Below are 19146 nucleotides of genomic sequence, written 5' to 3' on the forward strand. Positions count from 1 at the left end.
CTGTCCCATCCATCCTCGTCCTTTTAAAGCATTTCCGTCCTTACATTTCACGAATATAAATAATATGTAAAATATAAATAAAATATAAATAAATAAAGCCAATAAATTGACATAAAACACTATATACAATTGACGCCGGAAAAGAGCCGAAAAATTCAGGACTGATCAAAAGCCAGAGAAAAGAAATGTGTCTTCAATTGGGTTTTGAAAACAGCAAAGGTTTCATAATTCATAAACATTATTTCAAGATCATTAGCTGTCTAATTTCCTATTCACATCCACTTACCGGCTGGGAATATCGGGAGTGAATTGAATTGTTTACAACTGTTTAAGTGTCAACCACGATAGTATTAAGCTGCCAACACAATGACCGTCGGTGACTACGGAGCCCCCCAAGGGACATCATGAGAATTTTTAAGATTGTGCTATTACATGATATTGTTGGGTTTTATTGAAAAATATTTATCATTATAACACAATAAATTTTGACTTTTTATTGCATTATTTTGCAATAAAAATAATTATTGCAAAAAAGTGACTGCACAAACCTCTTCAACTTGCTTTGAACTGTTAATCAACAATGTCAGGCAACTGCAATGCTGAAAATGTGAACTTTACAGCCAAGTGGTCTTTAAATCATCAGTGAAGATCCACAGCATATGTAATTTGCTGGCAATCACAGAGTGATCGTAAGAAGAAAGACCGGAGAGGTTGTGGATTCATGTGAATGATGGGATGGCCTCACTAAGCCAGCGTTTTCGCAAGAATTTTGAAATGAAACGAGCTTAGAATCAGCAGCTTTTAACCACAGGTCAAAGGGACGGCGGTCAAGTTGGTTGACCCTAATGTTAAACACAGTGAATCCACCTGTTGGGAGTCTTTGCCAGATTTGCTCCAAATTGTTCAGAAAAACCACAAGCGTGCAGTCTAGAGGATTGTCCCAACCTTGAGCAGATGGGTCTCTAGGACAAAGACTGTTTTAGTTTCCAGTGGAAATCTAAATGTTTGAGAGACAGTGTGCAGTATTTTTAGAACTCAGAGCCATCTTTATTAAACGTTTCTCATCACGATTCACCAAATCCCAGTCAACTTAAAAACAAACCATCACTGTCCTGTTCCATTTATTTTCCTGAAAGTCAGGGGAAAAGAACACAAAGATGACACATCAGACTGGGTGGCTGTCTGACCTGGTACAGTAGCAAGCTGTGACTCAGAGTGGAAGCTCAGAGGCTGGAAGCAAGGAAACATTTAAAGAATGGGTGACGATATGGGCTGTGTGATTCACTATTTACGCGGTGAACCTCATAAAGGAGCATGCCACCGGGCCCTATAAAGACTCATCTGTTACTCTACATTTCCAAGCTTTTAAGAGTTTTTATTGCTCGGAGTAGACCCACAAAAAATCTCTAGGCCAAATGGGTATGTAATAGTGGTGCACAGAGCCCCACTAGCTGACTGGCATGGGAAGAGGGAATGGTTAAAATCCACTCAGCAGTCTTCTCTGTCATTCTCACGGTCTCAAAGATTCACCAACTTTCCTTGCATCACTCCCCTTTTCACTCTGACACTGGCTCAGCCTTGCCACTTTGAACTCAGTTTTCCATTTTAATCCCTCCTTCTTTTCTTGTCCCATTTCCACCCTCATTTTTTCAACCTCTCCAGCACAGACAGACATGCTCTTTGAAACAGAGTCTTTTAATAAGCCTGGCCCAGTGGGCAGTAGGCAGAGAAGTGAGGTTATTTTTAGATTGCACATGGATATAAAGCGGAACGTTTTTCTTCATTCTTGTAAGGCGTCTTCTTCCTCCACTCTCTCAGGTCGAGTTCAGCATCTCTGTGGGGGATCTCGTGTTACCTCCCCCACAAGCACTCTTCTCATCTACTCCGCTCGCTAGACTAATCTCAGCCTCTACCACCAACAGTCATTCTTTCCAAACACTGACATCATTCGAAAGACCAAACTCCTTCCTCTGCTTGTGGGGGCTGCTCACTTCCGTCCGACCAACAAGAAATGGGTGAGTCTGCAATACTGACAAAAGAAATCTGAAATAACACAAGCTGTGAGAAAACACATCTGTTTAATACGCCTATACCTCAATACACAGTGAAGGTCTCCTCACATCACTTGTTTTTCTCACATCCTGTTATGATGTTATACATCCCCCACTATTTGGATCACCTCATAACTGCCCTGAGGGGGCGGAAGACGGGTAGCCCCTTCCCAAGTGGATGCCCGGGCCCAACCCTCTGCTCGCACTGCTACAGTGACGCGGGAGCTATTAAAATATGTTTTAAGATGATGATGTTTATAATCCGTTCAAGTGATTTCTACAGTGATTCAGACTACTGACTACTGAATATTTTGGTGTCATACTTATGAAATACCGTGACCTCCACACACACATCGGCGCAGTGCCAAATTTTTCTGCATGCACCTCAATCAAATACACCAAAATAGCATTAGACCACCTATGCTGCAGAATTGACCTCCTTTCAGCCCATCTAAAATATAGTCTACTTTTTGTAACCAAATTTGCTGATGTGTTGGGGGTCGAGGCAGAAACACCCAGCAAGGTGTAGCGCGTCTACCAAATTCACAAACATGCTGAACTGTCCCTGCACGAAAATGAGGATGCGCACGTTTTTATACAGAGTGCAGACTACTTTATGTTGCAAAATTGTCAGATGAGTCGGGGGCGAGGCAACTCCGCGCGCTGAAGTGTCCAGATGGGCGCAATACAGCCCCAGAGCAGCTAGGCTACACTTGCGCTGGCACAAGTTATAAATTAAGAAGTTATGTATGTTTTTACACCGAGCGCACTGGCGCCAATCCACCAAAGTAGGGCCTGTCTTCAAACAAACTAGAATTATTGCACCCAACTGAACGTTTAACATCAGTGCTATAGCATTAACATGAGGGTTACAGTATGTGATACAGTATATAATTTATATCAAAGATCACTAAAGTAGGTGATCTAGGTTGCCTTGGCGATGGCAGTCATCTTAATCTCTTTATTACAAGCTCAACGAGACTGTTACATATTGCTCTCTGTCAGTCCTCAGAATTCGGATGTGATAAATCAGAGAATAATGACTAAAATTTGGAACTTCACTGACAGCTATGTGTTTGAAGCCTGCAAGCCCATGCTTGATGAAAGACTGAAAACGTGTGGCATCGTAATGATGTCATCAAAATAAAGGAGGGGTAAAGTGTGAGCATACTGCTGTTAAAGATGATCTTAGAAAAAAAGGTCAGTAAATTTGAATTTTAATGCCTTAAGAAGTTACTCAACAGGAAAAGCAGTGACATGACCTGTGTATACAGATAGCAACTATGATCACATTTAATCTGGTCAACAGACTGTTAGGGCAGACATTCCCAACTGGTGCTGCGGGGAATGAAGCAGTTTCACTTATTTTGTTCCAAATATATTTATAACAAATACTTCGTTTTTCTATATAGGCCAGCAATGTATAGTGACAGGTAGAACAACTAAATGCTCTTCCATTAAATGGTGGAAGGCACACAAAACCTGCGTAGGCACCTGTTACCTTTCAAGTCCCGGTATAAATCATAACTTCCTGCAAGTCCAGCATATCAGATGTATTTTTTAAAGGGTCTATATTTCACACTAAGTAAGTCATTTTGTGTGTAAACTAAGATGCGATTGCCATTATTTCAATATTTGTATTATTTATGACAGTAGTTAAATGTGCCCCAGGTGATTTTTCTAATATAAAATGGGTGCCTTGGCTCAAAGGTTGGGAAACACTGTTGTAGGAGACATGAGTACATTTTCCGGAAAAGTAAAATATATAGTACCAAAGTGTAATTCGACTTTAATAATGTCTGTAAATACAAACCAAATGAGACAATGACCTCCAACCACAAAAGCCAGATATGAGTTAAATGCCAAGAAACAACTTCAAAAGGCCTCTTCATGAACATACTTGTTTGATCCTTTGGGAGCTGATGACAGAGAAAAGGGACCACATTTAAGCTACAGCAATTTTCACTCACACACCAATAGCCTGTATGTTACTTAAGCTGAAATTTATGTTGCAACAAAGTAGCGGCTGTTCATTCTGTACAGTAGATGCATCCAACTTTCTGGCTCCCACTTTCTCATGTTTTATAGCATATTGAGATCAATCACAGTATTTCATCAACAAAAGGTCCCTGCAAAGATGAAGAGCCCTCAGGCCTCGCCGACTTACTGGCTTAGACCCATTGATGGCAGTAGCTAGAGAGAAACCTGATAGTAATGCCTCTGCCCTGCCTACCCTGTGTTTCCCTTACTGCTCCGTCATTTTAATGGGGGGGTGTAGAACGCATAGCACCTCAGCCAATAAGATTGGTAGTTCTTTTCTCTGAGCATCGGAGACTAAGGTCATGTACAGTATTTATTATCTACAGATGAAAGTAGGAAGATGACAGAATACGGTAAGAATTGTTCAGAAGAAAAAAGATGGAAGATAATATTAGTCTCATGTGAGAGAGCCTGGGGGATTCCCTCATCCATCTACCAGGTGCACACCTCCATCTACAAGACAGCTAAGCTCCTTGGATGACTTTAAGCTTCTCAAATAAAATCCAGCTACGAGTAAAGGCCATTTGTGATCCAGGGGATGATTTGAATATGAGCTTTTCTATTGTAAGAATCAATCCTGAGGCCAAAGGTTTGCCATCTAACAAACGCAACAGGAAAGACCTCTCATCTCTGGGTCTAAAGAGAATTTATGTTATTACAATACACGCTTGTGCCATATAAAAATATCTACTGTACGGTATAACCTTCTATAATTTATATCTTTATTTTGATGTGTGGGGTATTGGTTTTGCTCTGTTGCTACATGAATATAACGCCTGAGACGGTAAACAACAACCGTTACTTTTCATCATCATTGTGCCACAAACTCCAGGCCTGAGTAATAGATCTATGATCAATCCATCTGTTAAAGTAATCTAACAGTTGGATTAAGTGTTGGATGATTGGTCATGCTTGGAGTTGGCGCACAGTGACTGTTACTCTCATGCTGGTCAGCTACACTCTAAAAACAATTGGATTCAAAATAACACAATTTGGGGTCAAAAATGGACCAATCCACAAACCTTCTTGTGTAGCAAAAACTACCAATTTTTCGGGTTGTTTTCTGCAAAAACAATGCAGAAAGTTGGGTCAAATTGACCCAAGTAGTGGATCTGTCCTTTTTTGACCCCAAATTGTGTTATTTTTAACCCAACTGTTTTTAGAATGATAAGTTCAATAAGGGGTGGTCGACTGGTTAGCACGTCCGCCTCACAGTTCAGAGGTCGTGGGTTCGATCCCGGCTCCGACCTCCCTGTGTGGAGTTTGCATGTTCTCCCCGTGCCTGCGTAGGTTTTCTCCGGGTACTCCGGTTTCCTCCCACATTCCAAAAACATGCATGGTAAGTTGATTGGACTCTCTAAATTGCCCCTAGGTGTGATTGTGAGTGCGGATGTTTGTCTCTGTGTACCCTGCGATTGGCTGGCAACCAATTCAGGGTGTTACCCGCCTACAGCCCGAAGACAGCTAGGATAGGCTCCAGCACGCCCCGCGACCCTTGTGAGGATAAGCGGTATCGATAATGGATGGATGGAAGTTCAATAAGGAGTCTGTGCAGTGTGCATGATCAACAGATGCCAGGTCACGCTGTACAAGAGTACGTTAGGCAAATGTCACTCCTTGAGAGCCTTAAGAGTAGTGGCAGCCGGTGGGTTAGCAGTCATTTAGGTTTGAAGCTCGGGCAAGCACTGGGAGACTACTGACAAACATGCACTCCGAGATTGAATGATATAGACTATGTGGGTTTTTGTGTGAAAAAAAAGTGACTTGCCCTACTCCTTGGATGATACGGTAACATTGTATGAAAACTGAATGAAGGTCGATGTAACTGCAACAACGCAAGATCACCCAATAATACTTCTTTACAGCACTCCGAGAAGAGCATGGATGTAAACAACATTGTACATTACGCTACATGACAATGTACATAACAACAGAGTATATTCCTTAAAAGCTGAGAAAAGATGACGCATTTACTTTATTAAGCATTATTAACTGACAAAATTCCCATTAATACCATGTAATTTCAAGGAAAAATACTATACTGAGATATATAAAGTTGTCAGGATACAAAATGACATATATCTGGATGTAAAATATGTCCACATCACACAGCACAAACCTGGAACAGAAGGGCACTAGTGAAAGTAAGATGAAAGGTATGACAATGACCAGAAATGTAACTTATTGCGACGTAAGAAAACAATACACACCTCTATGTTCCTAAGTACAATAATGTATGGTGGAGCAAATATAGTAAAAGAAGAATTGAATTTACAGCTCAGTCGGCATGTTTTCCACAATCCTTCGCTGCACACATTACCGCTTGTAAAGTGACTTATTTGGAAACTTATGTGATTTTTAAGAGTTAAGAATGTTGAATAAAAATCAATGCATGAATCTGCCTTTTGTAAGCCTCCACCTCCTCACTTTGTGTTCACTCCAGTGAGTAATTCTATTGTATTTTAGTTTTAGTCTTATTCCAAAGTGGTTTGCTAATTTCTATAGTAAAATGTTGTTGAAAACAGTGACTGACCAGTTAGTAACAAATTACTTCAATTACAATTAATCTTAGAGGAATAAACTATCTTGAAAACAGCTTAAAAACAGCATGTGTGTGCAATGAATTAGGACAACAATAACTAGGAATAAAATGTTTACTGTTATTCTATTTTTTTTCTATTGTACTTTCAATAAGGTGAGGGCTTATATGTATCCCGTATATACTATAGTACAATCATAGTTCCAGTTCTGGAAGCCCACAAAGTAATTTGCAGTTTCTTTCTTTTCTCAACTCACGGGAAAAAAAAAGCACGCTTCCTCCTTGGTCCATGCTACTGTTCACCAATTTGTACAGTTGTTTTGGTTTGTTGCCTATTGTGTGTAATTTTGCTAATAGCTACTGCATTTGAGGAGACCAGGGAGTACAACTTTCATAACACAACCTAAAGACTACATTCAAATTTGAGCTGACGGTGAGACTCAAGGGCTTTCCATCCAAGTATCAGTGATCATTTTATGCCTCAGTGGTTGTGAAGGAACTTATGTCATGTCTACTCACAGACTGTCAATCTCATGTCTGATATTAGATAGGAGAGGAACCAGATTGGCAGACGAAGCCCCACCGTTTAAGACACCCAGCAGCCCCCAGCCTCCACTAATTCAACCTTACGTGCGTCAGCCGTCACACATGGTTCGCATAACAAATCCCTTTCTTCTCTATGGCAAACACGGAAATGACTTACACTACTGTGCTGAAGCTGAAACTTGAGTAGTTAGCACAAACTTTGCACTGCTGAGATATAACCAACCATAGCCATGCAAAAAAAACAACACACACACACACACGCACACACACACCCACACACACCGACACACAAACACACACACACATACACACAAGAGCCCTTCAAACTAAAACACATGTGGATTTAGGTGAAAACATGCCCCCGCACACACTGACAGATAAACAACCTTTACTTGTATTGTAGTCTACAGCTATACAGTTTGATAGCTGTACGATCATAATACTCAAGCTCTGCTGTAAGTAAAAACTCTTACACAAAGTTCACAAAATTTAGCAGTGTAATCCAGCTTTGCCCCAGGGCCATTTTAAGTTTTAATTCAAAGTTTTAATGAGGCTTTTTTCTCCCCCTCTTAGAGACATAGATATCCTGATTTTGCAATCAGTGAAATATTTATTTATGGCTTGGCAAATGTTGCCGTCCACTGACATTTGGAAAATTTAAGACGAATAATCCAATTCAGGGATTTCCTTCCTGATCCATTATGTTGTGCAACTTTCCAAAGTTCATACAAGAAAAACGAGGATTGGGGAAACAGGACAAAAAGGGAAAAAAACAAGCAAAATTGACAGCCACACTGACACTCCCCTCAAATTATAATGCTTGAATTTCACTTTGTACTGAAGTTTGTCATTACTCCTCCCCGCCACTTGACTGACCTGTACATCCCATTTTTACTAGTGCACAGCCACCTGCTTTAGCCGGAAAAACTGTGACAGAAATTCTCTGTGAAGTGAGTGTTTAGTGCGCAAACATTTGGACTGACCCTGCACATGTACAAGATGAAGCCTTCCATTTGTTTTGAGCAACCTTCAGCAACGGCACGGATACATATTTAACCAGACTCGTGAATAGAAATGGACGAGTCAAGGTTTTGGCAGATTACACGGGATGCAGGCTGTTGGAGCTGAAGAGAAAGAGACCGCAAAATTCTATTAAAACCTTTAGGCAATAACTGATGGAACATAACACACTCAAAGATTTTGCCAAGTGCACATCAAATAATTCCAGCAGGGTAAACTTGTTTGTAGAATTAGGACTGCGTTTACATTTCCACACAATTGTGCACCAATCATTGCATGTTTGTGATTGAGGATTCTGGAATGCTTCCCTTTTCAAAGTATTGAGAGCGTGTGAAGATCCATTATGCCCCCCTCCCCCGCCACACACACGCCCGCAATCTCTCTCTATCTCTCTCTCTCTCTCTCTCTCTCTCTCTCTCTAACTCCCCTAAAACAGACTGTGTATGTTTGGTTGTGCCAGCTGTGTGTGCTTGAAGCTGGGTGTGGGGTGTATACAAGTGTCGGACAAGAGTGCATGGTGTGTAAACACATACTCATAAACAAAATATGGGCCGGAAGCACAGATCACCTAGATGTGCTTGACTTCTACCTCTGGCACTCTCGCACTTTCACTTTGTGTGAGACTCAGGACAACAGCCAGAGAGACTGTGTATGTGCGCATGTGTCTCAGAGTGTGAGCAATGATGCACATGCCACACCATTTTCTTGATTTAGTTTCTGACTTTGAAAGCAAAAAACAAGTCCAAATGATCCAGAGCTCTGTTTGCATTTTTGTGCGTACACTGTAAAAAATGGTGAGTGATATTTACGTGGAAAAAAAACTAGGGACGTTTTTTTTCTCTCAGAAATTCTAAGTAAGTTTTACAAGAAGGTTTTTTGAGTAAATTTGACTAGTTTATTAAATAGGAAATAAAAGTCAGTCAAGGTAGCTTTTTTTAAATAGCACATTTTATACGCATGGAAACTCAATGTGGTCAAGGATTGAACCCACAACCGCCAATTTGAGAGACAGCTGCTCTACACCTGAGCGATGCTACTCCTACTGTTTGCTAGTATATTGCTGATCTGTCCAAAAGGGGACCAAAACTCATTGTAAAATTTACTAAGAATTTCCGAGTGAAAAAACACGTTTTTTTCCCATGTAAATACACTCCCCATTTTTTACAGTGTATGTGCATCAATATGGACACCAGTTTGACACACTGCAGTTTAGTGAGAGAGACCACACATTTCTACATTCAAAACATATGCTTTCTCAGTATGTGTAGTAATCTGTGTTGAATTGAAAGCACCACACCTGAGATTACAGATGAACAAGTCTCCGTCATGCCGAACAAGTGAGGCAAGCAGCACTTTAAAAACAATCAAGACCCAGTTTACACAGAAAACTAAAAAAAGAAGAAAAAACAACACTTGTTGAAAGTGCTGTTGCAGCATGTTTTTTTTGTTTTTTTTTAAGGTGCTTGACATGTTGTTTTTTGTCAGGGTGTCATACTGAGGAGAACAGTGCGAGGAGGTTGTACGTTATATACACAGTCGGACAGTCTGATAAGTGCATTATCCACAATAGTTCTTTCCCTTTCTCAGCGCATGAATGCATGTATGACTAACGGAAATATGGCCGTCATCTGCTAGTGCTGTCATTCCAAATGTCAGCTCAAAAAAGGTCCAAGAAGCCAATTTGAATTTCTTGAATAAATGGAGGGAGCATTGAGTGTTGAAACAAACTTGCCCATTTGAACGGGAAATATTCCGCAGTGTCGGAGCTGTTTGAACCGAAGATGCTGAAGACCACCTGACAAATACATGTGTGTTTAAAGGCCAAACAGACTTGAAGGCAGAGCTCCCATGGGGAATCTGACAGTAGACCCTGATAGTCTTCTGCTACTGACTATCCACTATACTGACAATAAGTGCAGTCATTGCAGAGACCTCCCATCCTCTCCCACACCCAATAAGGTGTTGATGTGGTTTGATGTATACCTGAATACCTGATAATGTGAAAAGATCAATTATAACCACTTATAAAATGGCATTGTGTATACATGCAGTAGTATTACCAGAGGCATGTACAACCTGGCCTTAAGAACCTGCCATTTCAAAGTCTTTTTTTTAATGCAACAGGTATGCAAGGTATATACCGGCACTTATAGTTATCCCACCCAAAATACATTTGCAAATAAATCTATAGACTTCACTTTGGTGCAAGGTTTCTTTCCATTGATGCTTAAAGCATAGTAAATTTGGATGAGGAAAAGCAGGGCGACTACACTGAACTTTGACATGTCTGTCAACCCTTTGGTCATCACGTGTCCATGACACCGATTGCTGCCGCCTGCATGACAGTCGTCAGGAGCCCTGAACCCAACTTTGAAGTGAGACAACAGCACACTCCTTCCCAGCCGACTCTCAAGGCTTTCCCTTTAAATAAAGCATGACGTCAGACTCTGCACAGGTCCACGGGCCCAAAACAAATGTGTCCTAACAATGCCACATCTGGAGTGAAACAGCAGGAGTGAGAGGGGAAGAGTAGGAATGCGGAAGTCTTGAAAAAGGGAAAGCAGCGATTAAACTCTTTTAGCTCCAGGACCCAAGCCAAGTCTGACCTATAATGTACTGGTGACTCCCACTGCCTCTCTCTCTCTCTCTCTCTCTCTCTCTCTCTCTCTCTCTCTCTCTCTCTCTCTCTCTCTCTCTCTCTCTCTCTCGCTCTCTCTCTAAAGGACTGATCATCTCAGTGTATACACGGAGGCTGCTTCAGTGGCTTGGCAAATCCATTTAGTCTAGTCCACAAGTCCAGCGAGACAATTTAATGCAAAATAAACTAAAAAAAAAGGGACTGCGTGTGTGCTGGTAATGCTTCACTAACACTGTATCACTAGGCTTGAACATTTCCAAGGAAGTTTTGAGGGGGGGGTAAAGCGTTCCATTGTTTTATTTGGCTAAAGTCTGACTTCGGTGTGGTTACAGGGGGAGGTCCTCCTAAAGTCTTTGCAAGCAGCCTGTTCTTGTTGTCACTGTCAGAATTAATCAGAGCTGCTCGGTCTACAGTCAGGCAGCAGCAGGAGCACAGGAGCAAGGCAAATATTCAGGCCAATTTTCTGCCTTGAGTAAAGCATCTAATGAACACATGACAGCTGTAACAGACAGCCAGATTATCGCATGCTGGGACACGCATACAATAATTGAATTTACGGTCAAGGATGCAAAGCGGTCCACAAACAGAAAGATACAAGCATATACTACTTGTACACCTCCACATCCGTTTGCTTCAGTGACGGAATGTGTGTGCAGGTCTCAGGAGGCCATTTAGATTGGAGGTGTGTGAGTCATATTTGGTCGGATGGAAAATATGCTGAATGTGTTTGAAAGGGTAGACACAGACACAGATAGGGAAGAAGAGGAGGAGTAGGAGGAGGTTGGGTAAGGGAACAAAATGATGGAAGCTGATAGATTCTCCTCATCTCGAAGTAATGTGTTTTATATCAGCATGAGGTTCACAGTGCTCGGCTTACAAAATATCAACTTCCAATAGTATGTGGGCCCAATTCCAGGTGAGGACAACCAGGTGGCCACCACCAAAGGGAAAGGTAGAGTAAAGAGACATTTCGGGTACGTTTTTGAAAAATCATATTTCTAAAGACAAAGATGTTTTATCTGTGCTGTAATCAGTAGAAGTGACAATCCAGTTTTGGGAGATTAATAGAAAATGCAGGTCAAAGACAGACCAAGCTAAAATATTACATTTGTGAAAAGGGTGACCAATGCTTTTGTAACTAAAAACAGATGATCTACACTCGCAATTGGATTTGAGTCAGAACAATAATAGTGCCTCCAACCTGTCTAATATGGAAATGTATGCTAACTGTAATAAAGTTTGGGATATATACACTATGCAATACTTATATATATATATATATATATATATATATATATACTGTACATATATTAGGGATGAGACGAGATCTCGTGCTACGAGATCTTGCGGGATTAGAACGCCTCAAGATTTCTCGTCCCTGCACAGCACGAGATCTATTTTCTTTTGACGGTGTTTTGGAGTCTGGGTGAATATAGCAGATGTCCTAAAAGGCGCTGTCACCGAATGGGAACAAATCACGGAATCGCAGTTGTGACCGACAACGCTCGCAACATGGATGTGGCGATACGTGAGGCTGGCTTTGAGCCACACAATAAGTGCTTATCGTGCAGGCAATGAACGCAACGCTAGTGCGGCTGGTCCAAAATTGGCCGCGTATCATGTTTGTTTAAACGTGTCAAGCGTATATAGTTTCTTTTTTTTCACCGATGGTCAGCAGCAGCACTTTTGATGTCTAAAAAAAGACAGCTCGAACTGCCCGCGCACAAACTAATTATGGACGTAATCACACGCTAGAACAACTCCTTGGACATGATGGCTCGCGATCTAGAGCAACGGGGTGCCGTATCTGCGGCTCTGAGGAGCCCAGAACTGCGACGAGTTGCAGAAATCTTGACACAGACGCAGTGACATTCCTCTTGTTGAAAATCAACTGAGAAAGAAGTGGAACTCTACAGACGAAACCACTCTTCCCATCAGTTGCTGCCCACTGACATGGTGGAGACAAAACCGATCCAAATATCCTTCACTTGCTATTGCAAAAGTGTACCTTTCCATCCGTGCGACATCAGTGGCCAGCGAGCATGTCTTTTCTACAGCAGGTAGTATAGTTGCTGCCCCACGAGCACAGTTGGACCCTGACAATTTGAACATGCTTGTATTTCTGAAAAGGAGCATGACCCTTAAAGTTTAGAGAATTGTTAGATGGTGCCAGTTTGCTGGCAATCTCAGCTGCAACTGTTATTGAAGTAGCATTTGAAAAATAGCACTTTAAAAAGAAAGTATTTTTATTTTGTCAACGTATTCAATAAGAGGAAAGATCTCAGCTTTAGCTGTTATTGCAGCAATATTTGAGAGCATGTAACGAAAGTGACTCCTGTTTGCATTTGCACTGTTCGATACATTGGGAAAACTGAAAAAATGACATTAGGGATTATTTTATATTCGAAATTCAGCAAAAATCTCGTCTCGTCCTCGCGGACTCAATCTCGTGAGACATCTTGTCTCATGGGATTTTTGTCTCGTCCCATCCCTAATATATATATATATATATATATATATATATATATATATATATATATATATATATATATATATATATATATATATATATAATTACATGCCCATACACCATGAGGATCAAATTATTTAATGTGGTTAATTAATGTTTTCTCAGAAGAAGTTCCCACAAACCCTTTAGATTTCATAAATGCATTCTGCTTCCCAAGGTGGATAGCTCTTTTGAAAGCAGCTTTGCTTTTTGGAAAACTGTGCAAGGCATCTGTAAAAGTCTACTGTCAAGTCTACTATATTCATGAAAATAGTGCAGACCATTTTCTTCAAGTTCAGTCACCCAATAACAAACTAAAACAGGCAAATCGATGGCTACACTGCTACTGTTGTGTTGTCACCAATCAAAATGGGCAAAGAAGCAGAACATAGTCACGAGTCATGACACAATGCAATAAACAAGATTAGCATTTTAATGGTGATACTCACAAATACAGTATTTCTCTATATCCAACTTGAGACTAATGATTATTACTGTGAAAAATATTAGGTTAGGTGTTACAACTTCGGATGAGGTCACATATGGAATCTACTGTCACTGTCGTTATTGGGTCAGAGAGGTTGAAACCCTTGACCCTAGTAACTCCACATGGAAATTAGGAGAGGAATACCCCCCATGCTGTTATGTAGCGTAACCAACCAGTCTGGCCATTATCTGTTGAGATGATGATAAAGTAAACAAGCCAATGACCCCCCCCCCCCCTCCCCACACACACACACTACCACCACACACACACACACACAAAATAAAAAATCACAGCTCAAGTATTATATTTGATATACTTCGGCATACATGAAATTAAAATATGAAGGAGGATTAATAATAAACAGAACAGAACAGCCTCCAGGGGTTGTCTGTCTCCTTTTGACTACAGACTCCACACATAGTATTAGAATCCAGTGAATCATTTGATCCACAGGCCTTCCCATCCCAGAACCCCTGTGGATGTTCCTAGAGATCATAGACGATAGGCTTTCCCCAAATCTCAGAGTCACAAGTGTTGATCTCAAAACGTCTGGCAGACTGGCAGCGGTGGAAGAATGGAGATGGCGGGGCTGTAAGTGAGTCTAAGGTTACATTAACAGGCAGTGAAACAGCTAGAGGTGCTAGCGGGGTCAGAAGTCACGGTGCACTGACAAACAACTGAGCCACCCAGCTGGGAAGTCAACAAGAGATGCTTTCCCCTGCTGACCAGAAAGCCCTGGCAACAGAAGATGCTGGCAAACGTGTGCGACAAATGTGCCACTTGAAACCAGTGACGGGCTCTCAATCATCACCATATGAGGCTGGGACAGATACAGAGCAGAGAGCCCGCAGGGGCTGAGCCGAAACAGAAAACTGCGATAATGACGCATATGTGCATTGATTGAGGATTGATGGGAAAAAGCCTGGTCTTGTTTAATACTGTAACACCTAAAGGATTCTTCTGCAGACTCCTTGGTGGTCCGACTAAAATAACTTCTTACAACTCCAAGGATGGTTAAGTATGATGACTGCCTGTTGGGAGGCGCATGAGAGAGAAAGCTGCTGTTTACTGGACTGTAATCAAGTAGGTTTTACCCCGGGTAATGCTGTTGTTCTTTGAGGCTTAATGATCAGGAAACTGTTCCATGATTGTCTCTATCTGCCATTCAGTCTAACTTTTACACGCTCTGTCAGAGCGCAGGGTTCAATATCAACACCCGGAATGAAGTGTAGCAAAATGAATGAATAACCCTTTTAACTTTGATTTTCCTTCTCTTTTGCCTTGCCTTTATCTCATGCTCTGTACTTTCCTCTCTCTTTCACTCCTCCTTGCCAGTTCTGGAAAGTACATTCACACAGTTCAGCAGTGACACAAGGACCGTCTCCACCATGGCAGACCGTGCTTGTGTTTTTTCAATTAAGCTGGGCTTCTGTGCACTATTCATTTGGGAAACCATAATTCTCATGGCCCAGCAGAAACTAATGGAAAGTCACTTAGAGTTCCTTTTTTCCAGGAGAGGTATCGGAAAGACTCGTTCCCTATAAGTTGTTTCAGAGCAGTGCACATGGAGGGTGAAACTGCAATACTGTCAGTGAGAATAGAGGAGGTGCTGATAGGAAGGTCAATACCTCACCGAGGGGCGATTGGGGAGTTGGGGCACGCAGTGCGAAACGAGCAGAAAGGAGGCAAGTGAAAGCATACAGACGGATTTCCTGGAGATTGTGGATAAAAGTCTGTTTGTCGCAGACCGGATCTGAATTGGCCCGCGGGGAGGAGGACAGATCCACGGAAATCACATCAAAGCCCGGTGTCGCAGAACTGCAGACGAGTACATACTGTCTCCTGTATATTTTATTGATAGAGATGAGCCTCAAAGCCAGATGCATCTATCTGCCTTAAGATAAAACACTAACACACAAGCTGTGACACAGCACTGTGTGATCACTGTATGGACCTGACCTGCACTGTCAAACACAAACACCAAATTTGAAGATATACATTACTGAAAACAAAGCAACCAACGTCCGGTGAGTATTAATCCTCAACTATTCCACACCCCGAGATGGGGCGCTTCCTTGTATCAATTATGTGAGTCCTTAGCATATCAATGAACAGGCCTACTTGTCAGGTAAAAGGTGTGCGTAGGTAAACACGTGCAAGATGCATCAAGCTCTATCACGCCGAGTGGAATCATAAACACACGCCCATGCATGCCCATAAAAAAGTGGGAGGGACCTTGCGTGGACAGCCCACTTGATACTCCAACCCCCACCACAACAATCAACACAGACAGACAGTATGGGAGAGCGGTGCGAGCAGGAGCGGTCGCAATGCTTACCTCAAGAGTTCTGATGTGGAGTGAGTATGAGGAAAAGCCTCATGACTAGCGCAGTCTCTGCCTCTGCTTATCCCTCTCAGCTGTGGAGACGGGCGCTGAGACGCGCAGGCAGCGCTGAGCAGAATGTCACTCGGCAGAAAGCAGAGGAGCCGCGCAGATCCCAGGCCCGTCCACTACCACTCTGCCTTCTGAGGATGAAAAGAGAAGACTTCATTACCAGCTGGAGACCACGCCTCCAGCCCTCCAGTCTCCCTCCCTGCTACCTCCCCGCTTCCCTTCTCAACTCGCAGCCAGTAGCAAGCAGCCTGTCCCAGCCAAGGGGGGAGCAGACTGCCAAAGAAAACCTCGCAGCCTGACACCAGCCAGTACTGTGCCGTGCACAGTGAGGGGACAGAAAGATGAGGAGGGAGACGGAAAGACAGAAAGATGGCATACTACAAGAATCCACAAACTGTTATTTGTTTTGAAGGTTTACATGAGAGCACTGCGTCAGAAGTGTCGCAGGCTCGTAGCTGAAGAGCTCGAAAATAAGCATGGATGGCGTGCATGTGTCTGTGCGGTTGGGCTATTAAATGAGTACGAAGAAGAAAAACAGAAGGAGTAGAATTAAATTTGGATCAAGTGAAGATTGCGAGGCAGTGGGGATTCACTTAAGCACGGGGGGCGGGGGGGGGCGGAGGACGGCCGAACGACACAGACAGACGGGCAGACGGAAAGAAAAGCACAGACGCTCACTGGGACACAAGGAGCAAAATGGTTGATCAGTTTGACAGTCATGGCCAGCAAAGACACATTATGGACCGAAGATTGTTATGACTTCGCCAATTAAGACTCGAAGGAAGATCACAAACGGGGACAACGTCTGTTTCTGTGTGCTAATGTCAATAAACCCGTCTTGCTTTCCCTTCAACTGTTATCGTGTCATTCATGTTTAAATGGAGGGTGACATTTGGTGTTTGTCCATCTTTGGACCGAGGCACTGCTCCTCCATCTCATCCTCTGCCCATTTCTTCAAACCCAAGAGAACTCTCTCTCCCTGAAAGACACTGTAGCTGCTTACTGTCTATAATTATGAGGGGTTGGGCACACTTAACTGAGGCAAGCGCTGCACCCTGCCCCCATCACACAAACTATTCTCTATCATGTCTGAGGGTTGAAATCAGGCCACGGTGCCCGAAAAGATGAGAGGATGTTGGCTCCTCAAAGAGTAAAAACCCAAAACATAGTGATGTGAGTCCGAGAAATGCTCAGCGGGATCTGGACCACAAACACAACATTTTTGCCTTAAGTAGAGATTGCCCAAAGAATCCATGGGCGCTCATTTGCAGTTAGGTCACGCTCCAGTGCACAACAGAGACTGGACAGGCCTTGATCTTACAGACAATTTGAAAGCAACAAGACCACAGTGTATCACTACATCCGATGTAATGCCAGTGTCCTTGCTTGAAGTAGGTTTTCTGGAGAATTCTTACTTCAAAAATAACATATTTTTATGACTGTTCAAATATTGGCATAAGGAATAATATCAATAATACTCACTCCATTAAGGTTGCAGTAACATTTTAAAACAATTCAAAATCCCCCAGAGACAACTTATAACTTAGGTAAACATTAGGCATAGAAGGATTTCAGATCTTTGGCATTCTCCCACTCAAACATTAACACCTACACAGACCCTCTCTCTGGCATAATGGTGTCAAATTTACACAGTTCCACAAAGCAGTACTTAAGGTTACGGGCTGCCTTCATTGTCGGTTGTGAAAAGCCCGTTCTGAGGTAGGGGTTTGACACACGTGCACGGTATGGATGACAGAAAAGGGCTGACAAACCAATTTTGAAAAAATACTCATGTCGGGAGTCCTCTGTGATGTTGTACTAGTTCAATCTGGAGATTTAGTCACATAAAAGACAAATCCAACATTTTAAATCATTGTATGTTTACAGTCCACCGTGTAACGGTCATTACGGCAACGGTAGTCAATAGATACAAATTGTAACGGGGCCATATAATGAGACAAACTGGAGCAATAATGACAACCTGTCAGTTACACTTTTCTTTTTTAGATCTCTAAGTGACATTTTAGATTCAGGTGGACTTTGTTGAAGGAGGGTAATATCACACTCAGCCACCAGGAGCTTGGATGAGCTGTAAAGTACAGTACACAATACAGTAGGTTTATACAGATGGAGAGGTTTGGCAGCAAACCTTTTACGCAACAGCTTGGTGAGGCTGTTCTGTTTTGGGGATAATGAATCTTTGTGCTTTTGTTTTCTAAGCTAAGATTACTGTAACTCAGTTATATTGGAGGAGTGGCAGAGTTTCTTTTTAAAGAGCAAGTCATAATTTATTTTAGGCAGTTGGTTTAGAGCAGAACACATACTGTACTGTACTACTGCAACATGTATTCAGGGTGACAGCTTTCATTATTTGTGTTATTCTGCCTCTATTTCAAAAATCCATAAAAAGTCAACTGAATTCAGTCCAAACAGAGTGAGTGTACAATGAAAAATAAATATATCCTCCATGCATTTTCTATAGCACCCGACCTCATTAGGGCCGTAGGCATGTTGGAGCCGATCCCATAGTTGACTTTGCGTCAGAGGCGGGGTGCAGCCTGGAATGGTCGCCAGGCAATAAGATACAAAGACAAACAAGCGGTCACACTTGGATGCACACCTATGGACAATTCAGTATTTTAATTAACATGTTTTTTTTTTTTTTATTTTACATGGGAGGAAGCTTGCGTACTTAGAGAAACCCTACGCAATGGGGAAAATACGCAAACTCTACACAGTAAGGAGCCTAGACTCAAACCCCAAACTTCAGAACTAAGAAGCAGGTGTGCTTACAACTAGCCTACCATGCTATCCATGGTAAATTATCATGTATTTTATTTTTTTCTGCGTAAGCTACATTGCAGCTTGCTATTCCAAATGCATACTTTTACGATGCAGTCTTGATGGATATTCAACTAAGT

General features: G+C 42.1%; 1 protein-coding gene across 1 annotated transcript in view; it reads right to left on the bottom strand.

Annotated features, from left to right (window-relative positions):
- Window positions 1-16341, bottom strand: part of znf469 (zinc finger protein 469) — a 45281-nt gene extending 28940 nt beyond the window's left edge. The window contains exon 1 of the mRNA XM_086029250.1: window positions 16169-16341. The gene's annotated coding sequence lies outside the window, so the exon portion shown is untranslated. The remainder of the gene's footprint in view (window positions 1-16168) is intronic.
- Window positions 16342-19146: the final 2805 nt, after the last annotated feature.

The sequence above is a fragment of the Filicampus tigris genome, chromosome 4, assembly GCF_054856515.1.
Source record: "Filicampus tigris isolate MCC_2025a chromosome 4, RoL_Ftig_1.0, whole genome shotgun sequence".
In the NCBI taxonomy this organism is placed as follows: domain Eukaryota; kingdom Metazoa; phylum Chordata; class Actinopteri; order Syngnathiformes; family Syngnathidae; genus Filicampus; species Filicampus tigris.